At 41.1% G+C, this 25280-nt stretch overlaps 3 pseudogenes; all 3 read right to left on the reverse strand.

The window, feature by feature from the left end:
* Positions 1-212: 212 nt before the first annotated feature.
* On the reverse strand, positions 213-6118 carry LOC134622638 (E3 ubiquitin-protein ligase TRIM39-like; annotated as a pseudogene).
* Positions 6119-15062: 8944 nt separating this feature from the next.
* LOC134622639 (uncharacterized) lies at positions 15063-15984 on the reverse strand (annotated as a pseudogene).
* A 6040-nt stretch (positions 15985-22024) lies between these two features.
* On the reverse strand, positions 22025-23852 carry LOC134622640 (general transcription factor II-I repeat domain-containing protein 2-like; annotated as a pseudogene).
* Between the last annotated feature and the right edge of the window lie 1428 nt (positions 23853-25280).

Genomic DNA, 25280 nt, shown 5'->3' on the forward strand with positions numbered 1-25280 from the left:
TCTCTGATATTTGCTCTTCAGCTCGAGTCTCCATCAGTGGGAACATTTCCTGATTCAACTTTTCTTCTGTTCAAATCAAACTCCATGAGAATCAAAGTGTGAATCAGAGTCCTGATGATCAGATTCTATAGAAACATGGAGACTGTAGAGGATTTACACTCAATATGTTCATTTGTTCTCTTCAAGAAAAATCAATCATTCATCCAATAAAATCAGTCGTTGATCGACTTAGTTTGATTGACAGGACAGATGATCAGAGGTGCAGAGTTTTTACCTCCATAATTAGGACATGGACCGAACAATGGGTGGAGTTTGTGAGTGAAGGAGCAGCCAGTAAAGGAGTAGATCAGAGCTGCAGCACCTACATCATAAAAGGAGACCAGACCCTCCTCATAATCCACAAACACCCCCACCTTCTCAGGACCAGGATGAAGACGGAGACGGACTGAAGGGGAAGCAGCAGCTTTGTACTTATTTCCATTTCTCAGCACTACAGTCCAGAAACCATCCTGAGGACTCACTGCGATTTTTCCCCTTCCTGTTGATCGACTCTGTGGCCACTCCTAAATCCCACTCAGTCTTTCCTTTAACCTGAACCTCAAAGTAAAATCTGCCTGAAGAGAAACTCTGCTCTCCTAAAACACAAGGACACAGAGAAAATCTCTCTGGGTTGTCTGGAAGTTTCTTCTCCGCATCACCACAGTAAACTTGTTTTCCATCATCAGACAGGATGAGATTAGGATGAGCTGTATCAGGATTAAGAGTCACATCCACCTCATACTGCTGCACCCTCTGCAGCTCAGCCTCAAGCAGCTTCTTCTTCATGAGTTTCCTGATTGTCTCCTCCAGCTGAGCCACAGCTCTCCCCACAGTCCCCTCATATGATGGTGGATGAACTCTGACCTCTGTCCAGTCCTTGGTGGGTGGAGCAGCTTTCAGGGAGGAGAAGCTTTGGAGGAGGTGGAGGTGGTCTTCAGAGCGTGAGAGCTGCTCCACCTCAGAGCTTCTCTCCATCAGCTCAGAGATTTCCTGTTCCAGATCTTTGATGAGACTTTCAGCCTGTTTCTCTGTAGTTTCCTGTTTGTCTTCAATCTCCTTCATGAGCTCCTTCAGGCATCTCTCAACAGACTCCATCAGAGCAGTGAAGACCTGAACACCTTCTGCTTTCTGTCTGTCTGCAGCATCTTTACTCATTTTCACCGACTCTGTGATCTCCTGAATCTTCAGTCGTCTCTTCTGGATCATCTGCTGAATCTCAGCCTCTGTCTTCTCCAGCTCTGCCTTCTTTCCTTCATATTCTTCTCTCAGAGGAACAAACTCGTGGTTCTTGTGGTCTAAAACAGAGCAGAGCACACAGACACATGTCTGGTCGGTCTTACAGAACAGCTCTAGAGGTTTATCGTGCTTCGTGCACATCCTGCCTTCCAGGTTCTCCACAGCATCAATCAGCTGATGTCTTTTCAGACGTATCACTGTCAGATGAGGCTCCAGGTGAGTCTGACAGTAGGAGGTCTGACACACCAGGCAGGACTTCAGGGCCTTCAGTCTGGTTCCAGTGCAGATGTCACAGGGAACTTCTCCTGGTTTGGCAGCTTGTTGCTCTGAGCTGCTGCTGCTGGCTTTCTGCTGAGCTTCACGTCTGAACTGAGCAACCATCTCAGAGAACAAAGTGTTGATGTCTAGTTCAGGTCGTCTCTTGAACACTCTGTTACACATAGGACACTTCTTTCTGCCATTAGTGTCCCAGTGCTGAGTGATGCAGGTTTTGCAGAAGTTGTGTCCACATGGTGTAGTGACTGGATCAGTGAACACATCCAGACAGATGGAGCACAGAAACTGATCTTCAGATCGCAGATTGCTGGCAGCAGACATGTCTGCACTCTGAGGGCGAAAGAAAAGAAACATTTGATTCAAAATTCACTTTAAATTTCATTTTTAAAAAGAGAGAAACAAGCGTCAGTAGTCTGAGGAGCTCGGAAAGAAAAGCGTCTGGACTTCTTTAAGTTTCTTGAAGACGTTTCATCCGAGAAGCTTCTTCAGTTCTCAGAGTAACTGGTGGAGACCCAGCAACACACGCAGACACAAACTGGTTCATCCCAAACACAAACTGAACATCGTAGTGTCTGCTGTACAGTGCAGCGTCCAGATGAACAGAATAACTTTGGGGATGAAGATAAATACAGTCGTTAAAAAGATGTGAAATTGTTTCTCTGACTGTTTTACAGAAGGTCCAAGATTCATCCAGATCATTTTATACTTGAATAAATCAGTTTGTTGGATATTTTCCATCAATTACTGTGAAGTAAACTTCGACCTTGTTGGTGACTAAATACTTCTTATTGTAAGTCCAGATCAACGAGCCATTAATATTAAACAGTGACTGTTCCAACAGAAGTGACAGTGAGGAGGACAATGAATCATAAACCTCAGAAATGTGTTATTAACTGTTGATCCAGTATATTAATGGCATTTATGAGAACATGTTTATTCAGTGGTGTCTGTATATTTGGTTCATTTGTGCGTCATTAAAAACTGTTTTCTCTCACAGATACTGGAACATCACAGCTCCTCACAAACTCAGGATATGGAAGAAGATGAACTTTTCCAGTCACTCGCTGGGATACATCATTCAATTATTCTGGATCCTCAGAAAACATTGATTTATTTTTATATTTCATATATTTGTTTGTCCAGATCAAAGATTTATGTTAGTAGAGAAGAAGCCACCATGATAAAGCCTGTGTGTGAAAATGAGATCAGTGAATTTTGTTGATCAAAATCACATTTAAGGAGGAATTCTGTCCTCCAGTTTGTTTAAATAAGCTTTGGGATTAAACACCATCATCTATGTTTGTGTCTGATGACATGTTTGATCCAGTTCAGCTTGAACATCACAGCTGATGTGTGAACTCTGACATATTTAAAGCCTCGATTATCAGGATGATTCAAACACATCTGTTTAAATAATGAGATTCATGTTTCCACACAAAGTTATAAAGTGCAGCATCGACTGTTTTCTGAATGATTCAGGAACATCTGTGACTCTTACAGGATACACTAAGTCAGATAATCTCTCTTTGTAAAATGTTTGAATGACTTTTTGAAGTACTGACCAAAATCTGCTGGTTTACAGTATCAAAGGCTTTATAGATATATATATATATATATATATATATATATATATATATATAGCCTGGCTCCAATTACATTTTTTCAACTTTATATTTTAAGATTGTAACAGACATTTATGCAACACAATGAATTAAATGCAGAATAAACACAAAGAATGTATGCTGAAATTCAAAGAGAATTTTAATAGTTTTCATCAATCTTTAACACAGTGAAAACTTACAAAACACCTTTAAGGCCATCAACAGTGACCGAACCCAGGCCTACAGGTTAAAGTGAATATCATAACAATAAAGGGTGCACAAAACTCAGTATTTAAAACACAAAAAGACACAGCTGAAAACCTGGAATGTTGAACATTTTTCACTTTAAAGGAGCAATCTGGCTCAGTCCTTCTTTGCACTCAGCCAGTTACTGAGGCAGACTATTCTGTTTACATTGTCTGATGACAAAGACGCACGCTTCTTTTGAATGATGTGACCTGAGAGTGAGAATAATCTCTCACAAGGCACTGTGGTTGCAGGGGTTGACAGGTACTTACGTGCAATAGGTGCCAGCCTGGCATGCGCTCCTTCTCTCTTTAACCACCACTGTAGTGGACACTCCCCTGCGCCCGCTTTGGGCTCTGCTTTGTACAGATTCAGACAGCAGTCTATAGCATCTTCCTCTTCCTCTGTATCTGAATCAGGAGAACCCAGCAAGGAGATGGACATCTTGCTCTTCTTTGGTGAGGGTTCCTCTGTTGTCTGAGCAGATGGTTGGTGTGCATCCATCTCTGCCATCAGAAGGTCATGTACTGATGCCCACACCTCTCTTCTTTCATCTTTGGAAAGGCATTTAAGGTCTTTAAACCTTGGATCAAGGGCAGTCGCGATCTTCAGCCATGTGAGATTGCTGCTGGCCCTCCGCTGAGCTAGGTCTGTGGTAAAAACCATCTTAAACTTCACAACGTAGACTGGGTCATCATCCAAGGGCTCCATGACCCAGAACAAATGACGCAAGGCTGGCAGCACCATGGAACAGGAGACATAGCGCTCTCCCCCCAGCAGTTCGGTAACATATCTGTAATAGAAAGATCAAGTCTGTATTTTTCTATTAATCACACAGAGACAAACATAAATACCACATATGAAAATACACAGAGAGGTGGAGGTGGAGAACATACTTGAAAACAAAGCTAGAACACAAAGATAGACACACAATCATGAGAAACAGAATGATTTACCTGCAAGGTTCAAGTAGTTCCTCCAGCTTCTGCAGTCTGTCAAGCTCCTGGTCAGTCAACATGGTCACCTTGCTGTTTTGTTGAGTCAGGATGGTGGTGAGCACAGATTTGTTTCTCTGGATCCGCTTGATCATCTCTAGGGTGGAGTTCCATCTTGTTGGAACGTCCTGATCAAGCGGTTCTGTTTGATGTCCATGTGCAGCTTGCTGTGCCTTTAATTCCTGAGCGTTTGCTGGACTATGCTTAAAATGTCCAACAATCTTGCGACATTTGGCCAGAGTACTTTCAAATGCGCTGTCATTAAGAGAAACTGTGATCGCACTCTGCAGAATGTGGGCCATGCAGGGCATGTGTTCAAATGGAAGTAGGCTGGCGGCTGCAACCATGTTACGAGCACTGTCGGTGCCAAGCGTGGTTACCTTGTCCTTGATTTCCCATTCATTTGCAACATTCAGAAAATGGTCAGCACACGCCTCAGCATAGTGTCTCTCTTCAGTTTTACTCACTGTTAGTGCAAACAATTGCATAGTCCAGTCGTTATCAATAAAATGCGCCATGACCCCCAAGTAATTATCGTTGTTCACCGAAGTCCAGTGGTCTCCGGTGAGAGCGACGTTCCTTACTTGCACAAGCTTGCTGCACTGCTGAGCCCTCTGGTCCCCAAATTGTGCAGTCTCGACACAATGGTTCCTCTCGAGGGCAGATTGTAACACTCATCTCCTGATGCAGTGCGAATGACTTCTCTCAGTCCATCATCTTCTACTATGCTAACTGGTCGGCAGTTTTTAGCTATCCAAACAACCAAAGAATTGGTTAATTTTTCTCTCACAGTTTTTTGTTATTCGTCCACGAGCACCATACTCCTGAAGCGTAGACTGGTCCCGTAGAGGTGGATTCAGTTGGGTGTTTTGCTCTCAGGTGATACGCCAGTGATGAACTGCTTCTGTGGTACTTGAATTCAGCTTTGCAAATTGTGCATCTTACTCTCGTTTTGTCCAACAAGCCATCAGGCAACTTCTTAAAGAGAAACTTTCCACCCAAAAGTCCACCCTCGTCCATGCTTGCGTGTGTTAGCTAGTGTTAGCTAGTGTTAGCTAGATAGTAGCATGGTGTCACTTCTTCTTCTTCTAATCATTTCTGTCAGGCCAAACACCAGCATAGCACACTGTTGCCCCCCCCCTCCAGAGGTGCTCATGCGTTTAAAGGTCTTAGATTACAGGAAATTGATAAAAAAAAAAAATCAGCATTACATTTTTTTAACGCGTTAAACATTTCGCATTGATCTTAACAATTAACACGATAATTTTGACAGCACTAATATACATATATATATATATGTAGGTGTTTTCACGTCTGTAATCCTTATGATCAATCAGATCCAGAATCAATCTAATAGGAACAGGAACTGATGAAAAAACAGTCATCAGAACAGGAAGTGATGAATAACCAGGAAGTGTGGAGTCAGTCTGAAGTCCAGAGCACAGACTGAGTCCACAGTCCTGAGCAGAGCCACAGTGAGACTGAAGCAGCAGCTCGATGTTCCTACAGTGGATCTGTGCTTACATGAGCAGATTTCTATGGATCCAGTGTGACTGTGATGAGTCAGCATGAAGTGAACAGAGTGAAGATTTATGTAGAAACAGGAAGTGTGATCAGCTGCACTCACCACTGTTGCTGAGAGAAACCTGATGGACTCCAGTGAATCTTCTTTTAGAGACAAACAGGACTCGACTGCAGCTCTGCTGCTGCTCTCTCACACTTTCACTTCTGCAAAATGACGCTGAACTTCTCGTCTCTGCTCCGCCTCTTCCTGCCTCTCCCTTTATCAGTCGGTCTGTACTCAGTGGCTGTGTCCCAATTCAGGGTCTGCACGCTTGAAGCACGCGCACTACGCATACCATGGACGGTGTGTACTATAGGTACGAGAAGTGCGGAAGTGAGAGGCTTGTGAAATGAGACAGTCTAGCCTTCATCGCGCTGTTCAGGTTGCCTAGCAACCATGATACTAACCGCGAGAAACATGTCATACAGCATTGTTTGACAGAAATGAAGGAGAAAAAATGTTTTGTTGGTCATTCATTTCTGTCATGACATCACTTTGATTAGTTGAGACCACAGGACTGTAAAACATGATAGTTGGGCTTCATTTCTGTACTGAACAGTCATTTAAGATTAGTTAGTAAATAACAGTTAGCTAACGTTGTTCATGAGGCTAAAATCATCTCACTGTGGTAATGTAAATATAATATGGCCAATATTATATGTATTGTCAGATTATTATGGTAATATATATATATATATATATGAACACCCAGCACGCCCCTACGGGCGGTTTATCCTTCAAGCTCGGGTCCTCTACCAGAGGCCTGGGAGCTTGAGGGTCCTGCGCAGTATCTTAGCTGTTCCCAGGACTGCGCTCTTCTGGACAGAGATGTCCGATGTTGTTCCCGGGATCTGCTGGAGCCACTCGCCTAGCTTGGGAGTTACCGCACCTAGTGCTCCGATTACCACGGGGACCACCATTACCTTCACCCTCCACATCCTCTCGAGCTCTTCTCTGAACCCTTGGTATTTCTCCAGCTTCTCGTGTTCCTTCTTCCTGATATTGCTGTCATTCGGAACCGCTACATCGATCAGTACGGCCGTCTTCTTCCGTCTGTCTGCCACCACTATGTCCGGTTGGTTAGCCACCACCATTTTGTCCGTCTCTATCTGGAAGTCCCACAGGATCTTAGCCCGCTCATTCTCCATCACTCTTGGGGGCATCTCCCATTTTGACCTCGGGACTTCCAGGTTATACTCGGCACAGATGTTCCTGTACACTATGCCGGCCACTTGGTTATGGCGTTCCATGTATGCCTTGCCTGCTAGCATCTTGCACCCTGCTGTTATGTGCTGGATTGTCTCTGGGGCATCTTTACACAGCCTGCACCTGGGGTCTTGCCTGGTGTGATAGACCCCAGCCTCTATGGATCTTGTACTCAGAGCTTGTTCTTGTGCTGCCATGATTAGTGCCTCTGTGCTGTCTTTCAGTCCAGCTTTGTCCAGCCACTGGTAGGATTTCTGGATATCAGCCACCTCCTCTATTTGCTGGTAGTACATACCGTGCAGGGGCCTGTCCTCCCATGATGGTTCCTCGTCTCCCTCCTGTTTCTTGGGTTTCTGCTGCCTGAGGTATTCACTGAGCACTCGGTCAGTTGGGGCCATCTTCCCAATGTATTCTTGGATGTTCGTTGTCTCATCCTGGACTGTGGTGCTGACACTCACCAGTCCCCGGCCCCCTTCATTCCGCTTAGCTGGACTTGGGGTGAAACCCTCCATGCATGGTAAGGAGCTTTCTTGTCTTTATGTCAGTGGCTTCTATCTCCTCCTTTGGCCAGCCTATTACCCCAGCAGGGTACCTGATCACGGGCAGGGCGTAGGTGTTGATGGCCCAGATCTTGTTCTTACCGTTCAGCTGACTCCTCAGGACTTGCCTGACCCTCTGCAGGTACTTGGTGGTTGCAGCTTTTCTAGCGGCCTCTTCATGGTTCCCATTCTCCTGCGGGATCCCCAGGTACTTGTAACTCTCCTCTATGTCTGCAATGTTCCCTTCTGGTAGTTCAATCCCCTCAGTTCTGACTACCTTCCCTCTCTTTGTTACCATCCGACTACACTTCTCCAGTCCGAACGACATTCCAATGTCATTGCTGTATAGCCTGGTAGTGTGGATCAGTGAATCGATGTCTCGTTCACTCTTGGCATACAGCTTGATGTCATCCATGTACAGGAGGTGGCTGACAACTGCTCCATTCCGTAGTTGGTATCCGTAGCCAGTATATATATATATATATATATGTATATATATATATATATATATATATATATATATATATATATATACATATATGTTACAGCAGTGAGCTTGAACTCTGGGTCAAAGATTAAAGTTGCAGTTATTTATATTTCCTATCACCTTAAATCTTCACTCAAAGACAAGTATCTCTGACAGTGTATATATAGATGTATTATACATAAGAGACAAATATTGTTCGTTTAATATGTTAGCATTATTACATTTGGCTCAATGCTTACATATATGTGTAACAAGGAAAATGTACGAGCTGTGAAAACTGTTTCTGATACAATGAAGAGTAGACTGATATATTAAATATTCCTTTATTGGGTGAGAAAATCAGAGCATGTCATAACTGCTTTAAGTCATACAGAATAGATATCAGAGCCTTAAACAGGCTGACTTCTACTAAATGGGTCAAACTGGGCAGAAAGTCTACAAACACATAACATCCTTATAGAATATGATGTAACACTATAGATCAACTTACCTCAGAATATATAAAGCATATAAACAATTACAGCAATATGAAGCAACAAACACAGCAGTGCTACTAATCCAAAATACTCAAAGCTTCATAGAACTGAAACAAACATTTATTTTTAGCTCCATTCTGCTGCTGATACATACTTTAGGTTTCTGAATATTAAACTTGTTGCTGCCTTTCATAGTGTTTAACTTGAAGGCCCTGAGTACTTTCTCCCACACTGAAAACACTGGGATGATAACATTATTTGAACATTACCTAATAAGACTGATTCAGGACAGACAATTAGTTATGTTAAACTTTCCTAGCAGTCCTTCACAAACAGGGAACAGTCTGTCCTCACTCTGGACACTTGCAGTTGTCACACATGGAAATCAAATGTGTGATAAGCTGCAGGATTCAAACACAAGTGTAACTTATAAATACATGTTCATACTTTTATTACACAATCAGAGAGAAAGAAACAGAGAGAGTGCAGGACAGACAGACAGGTGACAGTCTCAGGTGTATACACTGCTACAAAACAGCACAAGAGAAGGAGGATTTAGTGTTTGTGTTATTACGAGTGCTAAACAAGAAGAGTTCCAGATGGTCCAGTGGACACATGTGTGACTCCTGTGATTAAAGCATCTTTCTTTCAGCTTAACGAGTGAACCGTCAGCTCGTTCAAACACACGTTAAAGTCCGTTTGGCTCGACACCACCGAACAGAGGCAGCAGTATAACATAGCTAACATTAACAGTGCAGTGAATCCTGCTTGTGCCGTCATATTCAGGACTGCAAACCGAGCAGCATTCACTGACTTTCAGCTTGTTGTGTTTGTGGATATATGACTGACTTTAATTATCCATAAAATCATCACATTCTCTGTAAGATTAAGGTCGACTATATATATATTTAGAAGTAGAGGCTTTAAGACCAAGTTACCGCTGAAAGTACAAACATCACTAATGTCACATAACTTTGCCGACATGTGGCCAACAGTAATGTTTTAATGTTCTTCGTTATTAAACAATCGTACATAAATAAGTGACATAATATTCAGTACTTACTTTTGACAGTTCACTCTTCGGCCGCTCCCTTGTCAGCCAGGCATCTAACTATGAAAAAATTACACCCCAAAAGACCCCGGGCTTCTGAAAACACAACCCGGGCTTAAGGCCAGTAAGCCACCCCCTCGCTCCGCCACTGATCTGAAGGCTACCGGCCTCCTGAGGACCTGGTAGACCACAAAGGCTGGATCCTCAGCCTATGAATTTGGGACCCCCCAGAATTGGGACACAGTTTTTGAGTTTCTGGTAATGACACCCAATTTTAATGCACAACTTCTGGTGGTCCTTCAAAATAAAAGTTCCTTCTACTCAGAGCAGGAAGTGCGAAACTAAAACACATTGTTTCACATTCTCACTTCTTGTGACAACAATTTCTCCTTGTGGTACAATTAAAGGATCATTAAATTCTTCTATTCTATTCTAGTAAAATCAAATATATAAAGAATGATTCTGAAACAAAACAAATCACTTACAAAGCTTATTTTAACCCGTTTCTCCAGCTGGGTTATATTTGTTTGTTTTTTTCAGTTTTACTTCCCAGTCTTGTTATATCTGATTATGCTCAGCTGTGCTCTCCTGTTCATGTCTCATTCCCTGTTACTCCCTTGTGTATTTAAGCCCTCTGTTTTCCTCTGTCCATTGTTGGGCTGTACCTTGTGCTGTGAGTTTCTTTGTGGTTTTTTAATGTCACTGGTAATGTCTGACTCCTCTTTGTCTAGTTGATAGGTTTGTAGCTTGAACCTATTCGCTGGAACGTTGAAGGCAATGTAATTACACAGCAAGCAAGACACGAAGTAGGCAAAGTTCTTTGTGTTACTCATGCATGAGGGAGGCCTGTCTGGAGCCAAGTGTCGTTCCACCCACTTGACCTCCGTCAGACTCTCAGCCAGGTTCCCCATAGGGCTTTGGAGCGTGATGTCACAGGGGTGGGCGTGGAAAGGATTTTGGCCCGATCCGCCATTTTCGGGGTCTAGCAAGTGAAAAGGGAGCGAAGGCACACACAACAGCCATGGTTCGTATTTGCTGTGCGGTCGGCTGCAATGTTCGATCGCACGACCGGCAAGAGAATAAGCTTGAAAAGGGTTTATCTTTTCATTCTTTCCCAACCTGGAAGCAACATGAGGCAGCTCGTGTATCGATGTTACCAAACGAAGGCGTCTAGCCTGGATAGCAGCTGTGAGACGAGCTGATATCCAGTTCTCTTCCATCTCCAAATATCTGTTGGTGCTCCAGACATTTTCATTCCGGTAAGTTCTAAATATGTTCATATCACTCTTTATAGCCTATTAGTTTTATTTTCGATGCGCTTTGAGGTCATAGCAAATTAGTACAAACATCCTACTGAGTGATTTTGCAGAACTACCTTCTATTTATGGAGTTGCTAATTATTTGGCATTATTGCAGCAAACCAGCCTATGAAATGGATGAAACATCGTGACTGGGTTCCAGCGCTACATAACGGACCTGCTTCAAACATACCACCATGCCAATCAGATTACTTCTTCCATGTGAGGGTGAAGAGGTGACCCTTCAGGATAAGATGGTGAAGGTTTGCTGCGTTTGTTGAACAGTGTTGTAGTAAAACCAGGGAAAATGAAACTTGCTCCTGTTAAATATTCTTAAGTCTTTTGCTGTATAAATAGTGGGGTTTTTTTTTTTTTTTTCCAAAAGATACAGTAAATAATGTTAGTAGTGGGTGATATCATGTAAACACTGTCATGATTTTATGTAAACATTTTGTCTTTTATAAACTATAAATGACATGGATTCTACATTGTAACTGATGTGATGTTCTATAAAGTGGTTTTAATAATAAAAAAGAGGCAAAACTTAGTTTGTTTCTTTATTCAATTTTTGAACAGTGGTACTCAGTCAGTACATATTCAGTAAATGCAAATTATTTACATGGCAGTGCACTACAGGCATAAATCTAGACCCCTAGACAAAACATTATGGCATTATAGCAGTGACAACTCCTCCACAGTAGCAGGTGGGATTTTTCTTTTTTGAGGACGGCTCCTTTTACCTTTCACTACGGATGGTCTGTTTATGTTTTGATCAAGAGCCTTTTTTTTGGGCAGCTGAAGAGGAGAAGTCTATCTTATGGCCAACCTCTGGCTGTATGTTGGTCACATTACCCAGCAAAACCCAGTATGGAGGTTCATCTGTAACAGTCCTTGTGCCACGGATCAACACTGTTGCTTCTAGATTAAACAGAAGAGCAGCGACGTGGGTGCAGGTCTCCACGACTCCGGCCATACAGGTGCAGTGGGCGGCTTCAACCTTCCCTGTGATGCTCACAGTGACCCATGGCTGCAATGCTGTTCATTCAGTCTTTGAGAGTGCAGGACCTGAAACACACACAAAGTTCAATTAAAGACAAGAACTATGAGCCAAGGCCGACATAAATGTGTTTTATCTACTTTATCATAAATGTAACAAAGTGTTTAGAAAGTTAGCACATACATGTAATTTTTCATTTCTTTATGTGTCCATCTATAGAACGCTGCATGTTATATTCTAAATCTGCCTGTCCTCTGTCAGAAACCTGCCTGCAGAAAATGAACCTAAAGTATGTAATGCAAGGATGTAATCGCTTTAGAGATGGAGAAAGCATAAAGTGACAATTATGAATCACTTAATATGATAAGGAGATTCTGCAGGTCATCAATCAATGTATAAAATTAAAATAAAATGTATTTTTAGTGACACAAGATACAAATATTGAAGCAAGATCTATAATTAGAATTATTTATAATAAATATGAATAAATCAGTGCAATTTCTTTAACCATAAAGAATAACTAAGTCCTTCAGGACAATGTCACATCAGTGCACTGAACTCACTATGTTATCCCTCTAACAGCCTCCACATGTTCTCACTGTAATTTCCCCCTCGTGAATGAATTTATGCTGCACTAATCTGAATGTTTGCAGGGAAATCAAACGCATTTCACTCGCAGTACTTGAGCTGACTTACCTTTGTTTGAATGACAACTTGTACGCGCTGACTCCACAGATAAAGTACGAAAATATGTCAGGCTATAGCGGTTGCTCTTCAGGGTTTCTACTCCACGGCCGTGTTTCATACGGGTCCACATTTCCAATGCACGCAATTTTCTGCAAGTACCGCTGCTTCGCCTCTGGACGCAATCGGTCTCTATACCGTCCGTTTTCTTTGGAGCTGCTTTTAAGCATGATTCTTGTCGTTGTCGTTCCAACACTGTGTCTCTTTTGATTCGTAGACCCCGAAAATGGCGCCGCGCTCCGCGGCGTGACGTCAACTCCAAAGCCCTATAGCACTCCTTTTATTGTGGTTACATGAATATGCATAGGTTCATTAACATATAACATCTTACATACGTATACATGTGAACAAAGAATACCTTGTCTGTGTGTGTGTGTGTGGGGGGGGGGGTCAAGATGTGACCCCATGAAGACTCACCAAAGCCGTCCATCTAAACAAAAGGCACTTATGCTTAACCAGATACAGAGTAGGTGTCCTCCTATACCATAAAACAATAAGACAAGATACGACCTCTCCCATGCTCCTGGAATGTGGGGGTGAATACCAGAATGCTCTGGAATGCACACAAAGCCTTTTACAGCCTACTGAAGATCACACATCCTATCACTACACAATCGATTATACACCTCTAAGCATATATGGTTAAATATTCCTAAGCATAAATGACAATCACAATACAATTTCAACACTAGTCCTTTAGTTCCTTGCCTTCCAGTTTAGATTTAGTTTTCATGGTTTCATTTTGTTTTGAGTTTTGTTTTCTGCTTCAGCGCAATACAAGCTGCCTCTTTGAGTTCACCCTCTGTGTCCGTGAGTCCTACGTTTGGGTCCACAGCACTAAACATGACAAACACATACACACACACCATTGACAGTAAATTCACAACCATTATGGTAAATGGTATATATGTATGCTTAATATGTTGGGTTAAAATGTTTATTTGATTTGAAAATTAAAGAAATCGACAAAAACTTGTTCTGGTCTCAAAACCCTACATGCACACGTGTAATCTGTGCGCATCATATGTTTCATTCAGCATACTTAACAATCTGTAAGTGAATGGAAAATGTGTCAACTATTTTTAGGCTTTTAAAACAGAAAGCTTTTTGAAAGTAAATTTGTGAAATAGTTTTAACTGTGTGTAGATTAGGGTACACATGTCTGACTCATCAGAAGATGCCCACAAATTATTGTACAAATTTGTAAACCTCCATATTTCAATCCATATTTTTGTGTGTTTTCTGTGTGTGTTCGTGAGCTACTGCTCACAATAAATTGAAAGTCCTTGAAGAACAAAGAGAAACAGAAAAAAATCAGTTAATGATCCAGTGAAACAGACTGAATGAATGAAGCAGAGATTTTATTGAGGATTGACAGAAAAGTGCATCAAGCAGGAGATGATTTCATGTGGAAGAACAAAATATAGAGAATTTCAACAAATCAAGTCGACCATGACAGGATCCAAATATTTCCACTCGGCCTCAGTCACCAGAAATATTTCAAGCAGTTATTCAGAGCATGAGCACACATGAAGAATTCAAGGTATCAATCAGATGAAAGAAGATCAGATTTCAGAACTGGACTCTTCACAAACACTGAAGAGTCAAAGTTGGATTGAATATTTCTACACTGTGTCTGAGTTCAGTGTCTCAACATCTTCTGTACTCACTGATTCAAATACTTATTTTTTTTTAAGACAAATAGTAATAAATGAACATCAAACCTGAGTATAGTAATAAAATAAGTATTCAATGTTTAACGGTCAACAGCTGACAGGTCAGAGTGATGTACTTTAGTTTACTTTTCCAGCCCTCTACTGTAGCCCGGCTCTGGTTTCTTCATCCACTCTGCTTCTCATCTCCTCCAGTTTCTGGGTCGTCTTGGTGTCCCCGTTCTTCTTCACCTTCCCAATCAGCTTGTCCAAGAGGTGAATAGTGGATGCGGAATCAGCTTTCAGAGCGATCTGCTCCAGTTTCACAACATGGTGGTAGGACTCTTCCAGCCATTGTGACTTCTCTGTTGCCAGATCCTTCATTTCCTTTTCAACATGTTCCTTAAGGCTCAATTTGTTCTAACATTCTGTTTTATTCATCTCGTACTGCAGTTTCTTTTGTTCTATTGTTTTTGTAACTGTTCTATTCTTTTTCACATATCTCCACTTTACTTTCACGTGTTTTGATACATGACACTTATTGGTACAAACAGTGCAGAAACTTTTTTTTATGACCCCACACTGTTGGGGTATTGGGGCCAGTGTACATCTAAAATGACAGTTCTCCTTACACTCTGTGCAGCATAATGCTCCATTAAACCAATCCCTTTCTCGCAATATCTTCTGTTGCCATGTATTCCTCATTAATTTCTACAGTGAATTTCTCATTTTTCTCCATGTCTTTCTTATATTTGTCCAGAGCTTCTTGTAACTTTTTAATTTCTTTCTGTTTTCCTTCAATGTGGTCGATTCTTTCAAGCAGGTTTTGGAGGCAGGCTTTCAGTGTGATTCGTTCTTTCATAACATCCACACTGTCCATCATTTTATTATCTGCAGTTATTTCCAGAAAGTGTGTGAACCCTGTCATTCCACCCTCTGATATTTTTGCAGCATGTTCCAGTTCTTCTTCTTCTTCCTTTGTTCGCTCTTCATGCTGACAGTTATCAAACAAGAAGTAAACTGGCTCATTCCTCTCATTTCTGGCACATTTAATTTTTACAGCTTCAAGAGCTTCAAAAACATTTTGAGGTTTTCTTCCAGCTGAGTGTGTGATGAGAACTACAATGTTTTTTTCCAGGTTTTTTCCAAACAGAGACATCAATCGATCAAAGATGTATCTCACATCGTCACCCACTCGATTCACACTCGCCTTCATCACCAGACACACTGCACTAATTTCATGAACTCCATCATTAGAACTAAATAAGTCTAATAATCTGTCATTGGTGATGTCATCAAGTTCACACCCTTTAGTGTCTTTATATCCAGGAGTATCAATGATTGTCAGAGAGTACTTGGTTTCACAGCCAAAGATTTCGTACACGATCACATCTGATGTCTGACTTTCTGTCTGACTTTTCTCCTCCTCCTCTACAATCTGAAACCAGACTTCATCCTCCCACTCCCATGACGTAGTTAACCATAGCGTTAATCAGAGTAGATTTTCCTGTTCCTGTTTCACCCACAAGTAAGATGGTTTTATTTGGCTTATTTGGATTTTTTTCACCAACAGTCATTCTTGTCAGAGTTCCAAACTCCTGTTTCTTTGGCTTCAGCTGGAAAACGGCAGGAGATCCTGCACGAATCAGAACACTTTTGGTGATGATTTTCTTATATTTTGATGAGATGTTACTGATCCTGGCAAGAAAAAAGTAGAAATTTGTAAGTGTAATTAATTTTTCTGTCATCTGATTGTTGGGGTTTTCTTTGTATAAAGCACCTTGAGGGTACCGATGTTGTAATTTGGCACTATATAAATGTAACTGTTAATGTGTTAATGTGACTGTGATCAATCAGTTGTGACTGATTGTTAATCAGTCACAACTGATTGATTAACAGTTTGGTTAATGCCTTTGTAAGCTCTGTGGACATTTTGGAAATAAGCGTAAGATAAACATGGGGAGGACTGCATTTATTTATTTTTTCCTTTTACACATTTTTTAAACTGTATTTTAATTATTTTGAAATATTATGTTGTAAAGCACTTTACCTAATTTCTTTTCTTTTCAGCAACTAAATTCACAATCTTACAAAAGATAAATTTCAAAATAATTTAAACATTAAAAAAATTACTGATCCAAAACAGTATAATATACAGTGGCTTGCAAAAGTATTCGGCCCCCTTGAACTTTTCCACATTTTGTCACATTACAGCCACAAACATGAATCAATTTTATTGGAATTCCAGGTGAAAGACCAATACAAAGTGGTGTACACGTGAGAAGTGGAGCGAAAATCATACATGATTCCAAACATTTTTTACAAATAAATAACTGCAAAGTGGGGTGTGCGTAATTATTCAGCCCCCTGAGTCAATACTTTGTAGAACCACCTTTTGCTGCAATTACAGCTGCCAGTCTTTTAGGGTATGTCTCTACCAGCTTTGCACATCTAGAGACTGAAATCCTTGCCCATTCTTCTTTGCAAAACAGCTCCAGCTCAGTCAGATTAGATGGACAGCGTTTGTGAACAGCAGTTTTCAGATCTTGCCACAGATTCTCGATTGGATTTAGATCTGGACTTTGACTGGGCCATTCTAACACATGGATATGTTTTGTTTTAAACCATTCCATTGTTGCCCTGGCTTTATGTTTAGGGTCGTTGTCCTGCTGGAAGGTGAACCTCCGCCCCAGTCTCAAGTCTTTTGCAGACTCCAAGAGGTTTTCTTCCAAGATTGCCCTGTATTTGGCTCCATCCATCTTCCCATCAACTCTGACCAGCTTCCCCGTCCCTGCTGAAGAGAAGCACCCCCAGAGCATGATGCTGCCACCACCATATTTGACAGTGGGGATGGTGTGTTCAGAGTGATGTGCAGTGTTAGTTTTCCGCCACACATAGCGTTTTGCATTTTGGCCAAAAAGTTCCATTTTGGTCTCATCTGACCAGAGCACCTTCTTCCACATGTTTGCTGTGTCCCCCACATGGCTTGTGGCAAACTGCAAACAGGACTTCTTATGGTTTTCTGTTAACAATGGCTTTCTTCTTGCGCTCTTCCATAAAGGCCAACTTTGTGCAGTGCATGACTAATAGTTGTCCTGTGGACAGATTCCCCCACCTGAGCTGTAGATCTCTGCAGCTCGTACAGAGTCACCATGGGCCTCTTGGCTGCATTTCTGATCAGCGCTCTCCTTGTTCGGCCTGTGAGTTTAGGTGGACGGCCTTGTCTTGGTAGGTTTACAGTTGTGCCATACTCCTTCCATTTCTGAATGATGGCTTGAACAGTGCTCCGTGGGATGTTCAAGGCTTGGGAAATCTTTTTGTAGCCTAAGCCTGCTTTAAATTTCTCAATAACTTTATCCCTGACCTGTCTGGTGTCTAAATCCAATCGAGAATCTGTGGCAAGATCTGAAAACTGCTGTTCACAAACGCTGTCCATCTAATCTGACTGAGCTGGAGCTGTTTTGCAAAGAAGAATGGGCAAGGATTTCAGTCTGTAGATGTGCAAAGCTGGTAGAGACATACCCTAAAAGACTGGCAGCTGTAATTGCAGCAAAAGGTGGTTCTACAAAGTATTGACTCAGGGGGCTGAATAATTACGCACACCCCACTTTGCAGTTATTTATTTGTAAAAAGTCTTTGGAATCATGTATGATTTTCGTTCCACTTCTCACGTGTACACCACTTTGTATTGGTCTTTCACCTGGAATTCCAATAAAATTGATTCATGTTTGTGGCTGTAATGTGACAAAATGTGGAAAAGTTCAAGGGGGCCAAATACTTTTGCAAGCCACTGTATTATGTAGTGTATAGATAATAATATGACAAATATTGGACGCTACTTTTACCTGGTTCTTCGTTCAACCTTGGTCACCACAGCAGGTTGCTCAACATTTTTGGATTTTTAAGGTGATATTTTAGTCTTAAATATAATAAAATGTGCAGACTTAACCAACTTCAGTCTTTTAAATAACAGATATGTTTTGTAATAAGTCACAGATAAAATGTCTCTCATGGATAAAACAAATGACATGAAACCTTCCACTCGACAGAAAAACAAATACAATGGAGGACAAATAAAAAGTATTTTAAAGGGTTTAGGGACAGCTTCGAACTTTTTGAAAGATGTAAATATAACCACAAATATTATGAGTAATTCTTGTAAATCATACAGTGTTTGGTTTGTTCTATAGTCTGAAAAAACGGGTGGGGGGGGGGGGTTGGGTTTTTTTTTACTTTCACTGTATTTGGAAGTACAGAAAATGAAATAAAATCTGGTTGGTTATAAATGATCTATGTTGACAATATGATAATTTTACTGACTTTTTTAATGTTATGGTGGTGTCTGTGTCTTTACTGTTAAAGTATCACCAGAAAGAAAAAAAAAGCAATTTGTAGGGCTGACTTACCCTGCTTGTGTTATCACGTTAAAACATGAAGCTACCATTTTTGTTTGTCTACCTGTACAAACTTACTTACGTTGCCATGGTGATGACTGAGATCCGCACAATGAGGTGTCAGTACAGTGGCCTATAGATTAAAAAAATTAATTGAAGGGTCTTAAAAAATTGAATAGACTTTTAAATCCAGAGATTAAACAGAGAAATAGTTTTAACATCACCATCATCAAACATTTATCACTCAGTCCTGCTAAAACATAATCAAAATCTTTTTTCACATGCAAAATGCAGTGTTGAGTAGGGCTCATGCCAGCGAGCTAAACCAGCAACCACACTTCCGATGTGTTCTCCATTCATTTCAACGAGACAAAAAAATAGCATAAAAAGCTAAAAAATTAATTTAAAAAAGTATTAAAGTAATGAACACCAAGAAATATAGCCGGTAAGAGCAGAAATGGCTACTTTAAAATTTGAATGGTGAAAATAGCACAAAAGCTCTAGGAGTAGTTAAAGGCCAAATAACAGAACAACTAGAATAACCAAAAAAGTTGCATTTCTTGCAAAAATGCCAGGTGAATGCAGTGTAGCGGAAAGCATTTTTCGAAGACAGCTGAAGAAGAGGAACTATCTGTTGAATAACTGACGGGACACAGGTAGGAAGCCCATGCGCCGACTGCTTTCTAGACACCTGCTCGACTCTGTGAGATAAACCAGCGTGCAGAAGAAAAACACTTTGCAGAATTGCAATAAATTTGCAGAAATATTGAACAAGCAAAACAATCAGCTGAAAAAAGGTGAACAAGCCTAAGTTCTGTCAACTGTGGGAGAAGTTAAGCAGCAAAGAACTGAGCAATAGAAAAATAATAATAACTCAGAAGAATAAAGAGAAACAGGAACACAATAGGTTGAATGCCTATGGCAGAGTGTACAATATATGTTGATTTCAGTTCTAGTTGAATCTTGATCTCCAGATCCAAATATTTGACATGATCCTACCGGTGTTGTATCAGGAAGCTCTATGATGCTCAGCAGGCAGGAAGAGTAAAGAAAAATCAGATTGTAACAGCCAGTTTTATACTCCATCAGAGTAAGATACTATGACGCTATTGTCACATGACTTCACAGAAACTCTGACGAGAACCCTAAATAACAGCATTTCAGCATTTCACTCAGGTTACCTCATAGTGAAACTGGCATCACTATTACCTCATTACCCCTATACACTTAAATCATGCGTGTATACGTGTGTGTGTGTGCGTGTGCGTGTGCGTGTGTGTGTGTGTGTGTGAGAAATTAGCTAGTTCCAAACAGTTCTGAAATGGAAAACCTGTTTGGAAGCTACAAAATAATGACATTAAATTGATCCAAATACTCCCCCTGCCTCAGCTTTAGCCACAGATTCTAAATTGTCTTGAGTTTGAGAGACTGAGATTAGTCATTGACAATACTTTCAGTGCTAAAGTTGGTCAGCTGACCTTTTCCTTCAACAGCACTTTCTCTTCTATGTAACAGTGACAGGCGTATTGTTAGCAGTAACATGGGGTTCTCATGTGTGCCTCACATTCAAAAGTTAAAATCACATCTAGGCTAACCTGTTTGTTCTTAATCTAGGTGGAACAAAGTTTGTAGCTTTGAGTCTCTGGGCTGCTGGGAGATTCCCATGATGCATTGGATTTGTCTTCTTTACTCTGTGTTTTTTTTTTTTTTTTTACACGTCTCTGCATTTAATCATTACCTATTATTAATCTCTGGCTCTCTTCCACAGTGTCTTTTTTGTCCTGTCTTCCTCCTTTCACCCCAAACAGTCATGGCAGATGGCCGCCTGTCACGATCCTGGGTCATATGACATATTGAGTTGTAGTTAACAGTAAATACTAAATATTGAATATTGAATATTATTGTGCCGCACGTTGGATCAACAGCGCACAGTGTGCTTTAAGGTAGGAGCCAAAAAGGTTGTAGTTTGTGTGTGTGAGCACACACAAACTACAACCTTTTTGTGTACCAGTGGCGGGGGGGGGGGCTTACTGGGCTTAAGCCCGAGTTGTTTATTCAGAAGCCCGGTTTTGGAGTGTAATTTTTTCAAAGTTAGATGCCTGGCTGACAATTGTATAAAAAAAAAAAACTACACACAATATTCGAAGCACATAGTGCACACTGTGGGAATTTATGACTGTGCGTAAATCCCCCCTAATATTGGTATGATCCGAGCTCAGACACTACTGAGCGAGGGGGCGGGGCAGCTGATGCCTGCTGGTGCGCTGTTGGAGAAACGCAGCGAGGCAGACAGAGAACTGAAGTTGGGCCAGGTACCAAAGCAAATCATTTGTACTGTACAAATAACGTAAATATCACGACGAATCACGAAAGATTGATGTCAAACTGATCACTTGACCCATATTACGTTACTTGCTCTTCAAGTGAATCAACAAATGGCGAAATGAAAAGCCGAACAACAACAACAACGCTGTTTCTTTAGAGCAGGGATGTCAAAGTCAAATACATCAGAGGGCCAAAAAACAAATTTGCTACAAGCTGAGGTTCGGACTGGTTCAATGTTTATTAAAACATATTAAAATGATTGCACATAACCTATTGAACCAAGACCTAACACAGTTTACTGTATATTATTTAACAATTAAATGAATAATCCAATATTTTCTATGGCTCTGTCAGTAATTTCAAGTGAAAACATTTTTCAACAGGCTCACAGACAAAAACAAACTTCCTTCAAAGAAAAATCACATGTCCTGTACATTAAATGAATAAAGCAATATTTTCTGATGGCTCTCAGTTATTTCGAAAGAAAACATTTTCAACAGGCAAACAGCAAAAAAGTAAATGTCATTCATAAACAAAATATGCTCCTTAATATCAAGATAAATGCATAAATGAAATTGCATGCATTATAAACTGAAACTGCAATATTTTGCTGCTCTATGATCCTACCAATTACTGCTTTCCAATAGTAAAAAGAGAAAATTGAAAAAAAAGATCAAATCAGTTGTATTCTTTCTCATGGCTCTTATCTGCAATTTTCCCTGAGTCTATTAACTGAAAAATAAATATAAATAAATAAAATACAATAAGATAAAATACAAAAATCTATGGCACACAGACAAAACAATACTTCCTCCAAAGAAAAATCACATCTTGTAGAAACAAATGTAAAAAATTTAACTGAGTTAAAAACTAAAAATACATAAATGTTCTGCGATGCTCACTTGTCTGAGCCTGAGCCTGATACTTGGTGGTGTCTCATCTTTTGTACGAGTTCATCAATGTTCGGGGTCAGGCTCTGAGCTGAGGAAATCCTCAGAATTGAGTCAAGGTGTTTATCAGTAAGACGGCTCCGGTGTGATGTTTTGTTTAGCTTCATCAAAGAGAACAATTGTTCACACAGGTATGTGCTGCCAAACATGGAGAGCGTCTGAGCAGCTTGGATGCGCAGCTGAGGCATTGCGTCGGGGATGAAATGTGCAAACTCAGCGGCACCCACTCTCTCATATTTTTCCCTCAGTGTGTCATTGCACTGGAGCTCAATCAACTCCATTTGGAGGTTTGGTGGTGCGCTTTCCACATCAACTCCAAAAGGATTGGCAAGTAGTTCAAACCTGTTTTTTTTGAGCTTCAAAGTCAGCAAATCAGCATCGGAACTCGGCGGCAAGTATGTTGAGTTTATCGGCAAACCGTGCACTTGGGAACACAGCGGTAGAGAGCTTCTCTTTCATGGTCTGGCAGCTGGGGAAGTGGCTCAAGTTTTCTTTCTGCATCTGCGTCTCCCACAGACTCAGCTTGGTTTTAAACGCCTTCACCGTACTGTACATATCAGAGATGACACGCCCCCGTCCCTGCAGTTGCAGGTTCATCACATTCAGATGGCTTGTGATGTTCCACAGAAACACCATTTCACACATAAATGTTTCATCTCGAAGTTCTGTTGTGTCTTTCCCTTTGCTTTCCATGAACAGACAGATCTCCTCACGAAGCTCGAAACATCTTTGCAGCACCTTTCCCTGGCTTAGCCATCGCACATCTGTGTGATAGGGCAAGTCACCATACTCTGTATCTAACTCGCCCAGAAATGCCTTGAACTGGCGGTGATTTAAACCTTTGGCTCTGATGAAGTTAACTGCACGCGTTATGATGGTCATTACATGTTCCATTTTCAAGGCTTTGCCACATAACGACTCCTGGTGTATTATGCAGTGATAAGCTGTCAGCTCGTCTGTGACATTTTCGCCCCGCATCCTCTCACGTATCCTTGCCACCAATCCACTCCTGTGTCCACACATCGCGGGTGCTCCGTCTGTTGTCAATCCCACGAGTTTTTCCCAAGGCAGTCCCATCTCATTTACACATCTGGATACCTCTTCATACAGATCTTGTCCTGTAGTCGTGCCATGCATCGGACGTAACGCCAAAAACTCTTCTGTTACGGTCAGGCTGGAGTCCACTCCACGAATGAAAATTGACAACTGGGCAATGTCAGTTGTGTCAGTGCTCTCATCCACAGCAAGGGAATATGCAATGAAATCTTTTCCCTTTTCCACAAGCTGTTCTTTTAGATTGGTGGACAGCTGGTCTACACGTTCAGCAATGGTGTTTCTGCTCAGGCTCACGTTTGAAAATAGCTGCCTTTTGTCTGGGCACACTGCGTCACAAACTTTAAGCATACAGTTTTTGATAAACTCTCCCTCTCTAAATGGTCGGGCTGATTTTGCAACTTCTTCTGCCACAAGAAAACTCGCCTTGACAGCAGCCTTGCTTTGTGATTTTGCTTTTGTGAACAGAGCCTGCCGGGACTTAAGACCTCGTTTTAATTCTTCCACCTTCTGTAGCCTTTGTTCCGTGTCCATATTCTTGTCTTTGTCTTTGTGTTTCTTAGAGGTTTCATAGTGCCTTCTTAGATTATATTCTTTCATTACAGCCACACTTTCTCCACACAGAAGACAAACAGGTTTGCCTTTTACCTCCGTGAACATGTACTCTGCCTCCCACCTGGCTTGAAATTCCCTGTGCTCACCATACACCTTCCGTTTAGCCATTATTGGGGAAGGGGGTTGCTGAAAGTTGACATCTGCCCTGAATGCTGATGAATAATGAAGCCGAGCCCCGCTTGCGGCGCTGCAGTGAGTTCGCGGGCTTCCGTTGCATTGTGGGGAATGGAGTATTGGTGCGTGCAAAACCCCAGCAGGCGGCTGTGACCTGCGGGCCGATTCTAATACTAATCAAATATCATCCCAGGGGCCATAATAATTCATTCGCGGGCCAAATCTGACTTTGACACATGTGTCGTAGCCAAAAAATAGCTTTACTTTGTTGTCTGGGTCAACTTTGGTTGCGAGAGACAGAGAGAGGCGTTGAAAGGCTGCTCCAACGGAACTTATTGTTTCGGAGGAAAACACGAACACAGTGTACAGTCGAGTCTTAATAGCTTACTTACAACTGGGCTCGTCAGGCACTCTTCTTGGCTGCAGTGGTTATTATTATATTTACATGCTTCCAGCTCCCGTTTCTGCTCGGTTACAGCTCGTACTTTTCCTTTCTCTCCCTCCCTCGCTCACAGACACATAACGGGTATGGCAGTCCATTCTCCCTACAGCACAGACTACACTGCCTATGATGCTACATTCTTTAGAGCTATACCTGTAGCATTCTGCCTATTAGCTTAGCACAACAACAACAACAACAACAAAAAGGCACTCTCTATGGGCTCAAAATCTGGTCATAAATATTTTGTACTTGTATATGTAAAAGAATTTTTGTGTGTGTAAAAAGAATTTGTGTATGTGTAAAAAAGAATTTGTGTATGTGTAAAAAAGATTTATATGTGGACTTAGCCAAAAAAAATACGTGTGAAACTCTGCAAGTTACAAGTACAAATTTTGACCCGGTTTTTCTTCCTTTCATCTGATTGGTCAATGTCATGTCAATCACAAATGTAACAATCCAATCAGAGAACAGCAGCCAGACTATTAACTCGTTCTACCAAACGTGTTCACATCACTCCCATCTTATATTCTTTACATTGGCTCCCAATAGAGTTTAGAATTCGCTTTAAAATTCTTGTTTTAACATATAGAGCACTAAATGGCCAGGCCCCAGATTATTTATCCAAGCTTCTTATAAAATACACTGCTGCTAGTCATCTCCGCTCACAGACTCAGAGTCTCTTAGTTGTTCCCCGTACATGACTGAAGACAAAAGGGGACAGAGCCTTTCAGTCTGTTGCACCAAGGCTGTGGAACAGTTTACCACTACAGTTACGTTTGCTTGACTCTGTGGATTGTTTTAAAAAACAGTTAAAAACTTTTCTGTTTAAACAAGCCTTTTGTTGATCTCTTCATATTTTATATTTTTTACATTATTTACATTTGATCTTTTATATTGTGTACATTGTCTATCGATTTTATTGTTTATTTTAATATTTATGTACAGCGCTTTGTGATTGTCTATCTGCGAAAAGTGCTAAT

The sequence above is a fragment of the Pelmatolapia mariae genome, unplaced genomic scaffold (genome assembly GCF_036321145.2).
Source record: "Pelmatolapia mariae isolate MD_Pm_ZW unplaced genomic scaffold, Pm_UMD_F_2 NODE_ptg000105l+_length_80395_cov_1, whole genome shotgun sequence".
NCBI lineage: Eukaryota > Metazoa > Chordata > Actinopteri > Cichliformes > Cichlidae > Pelmatolapia > Pelmatolapia mariae.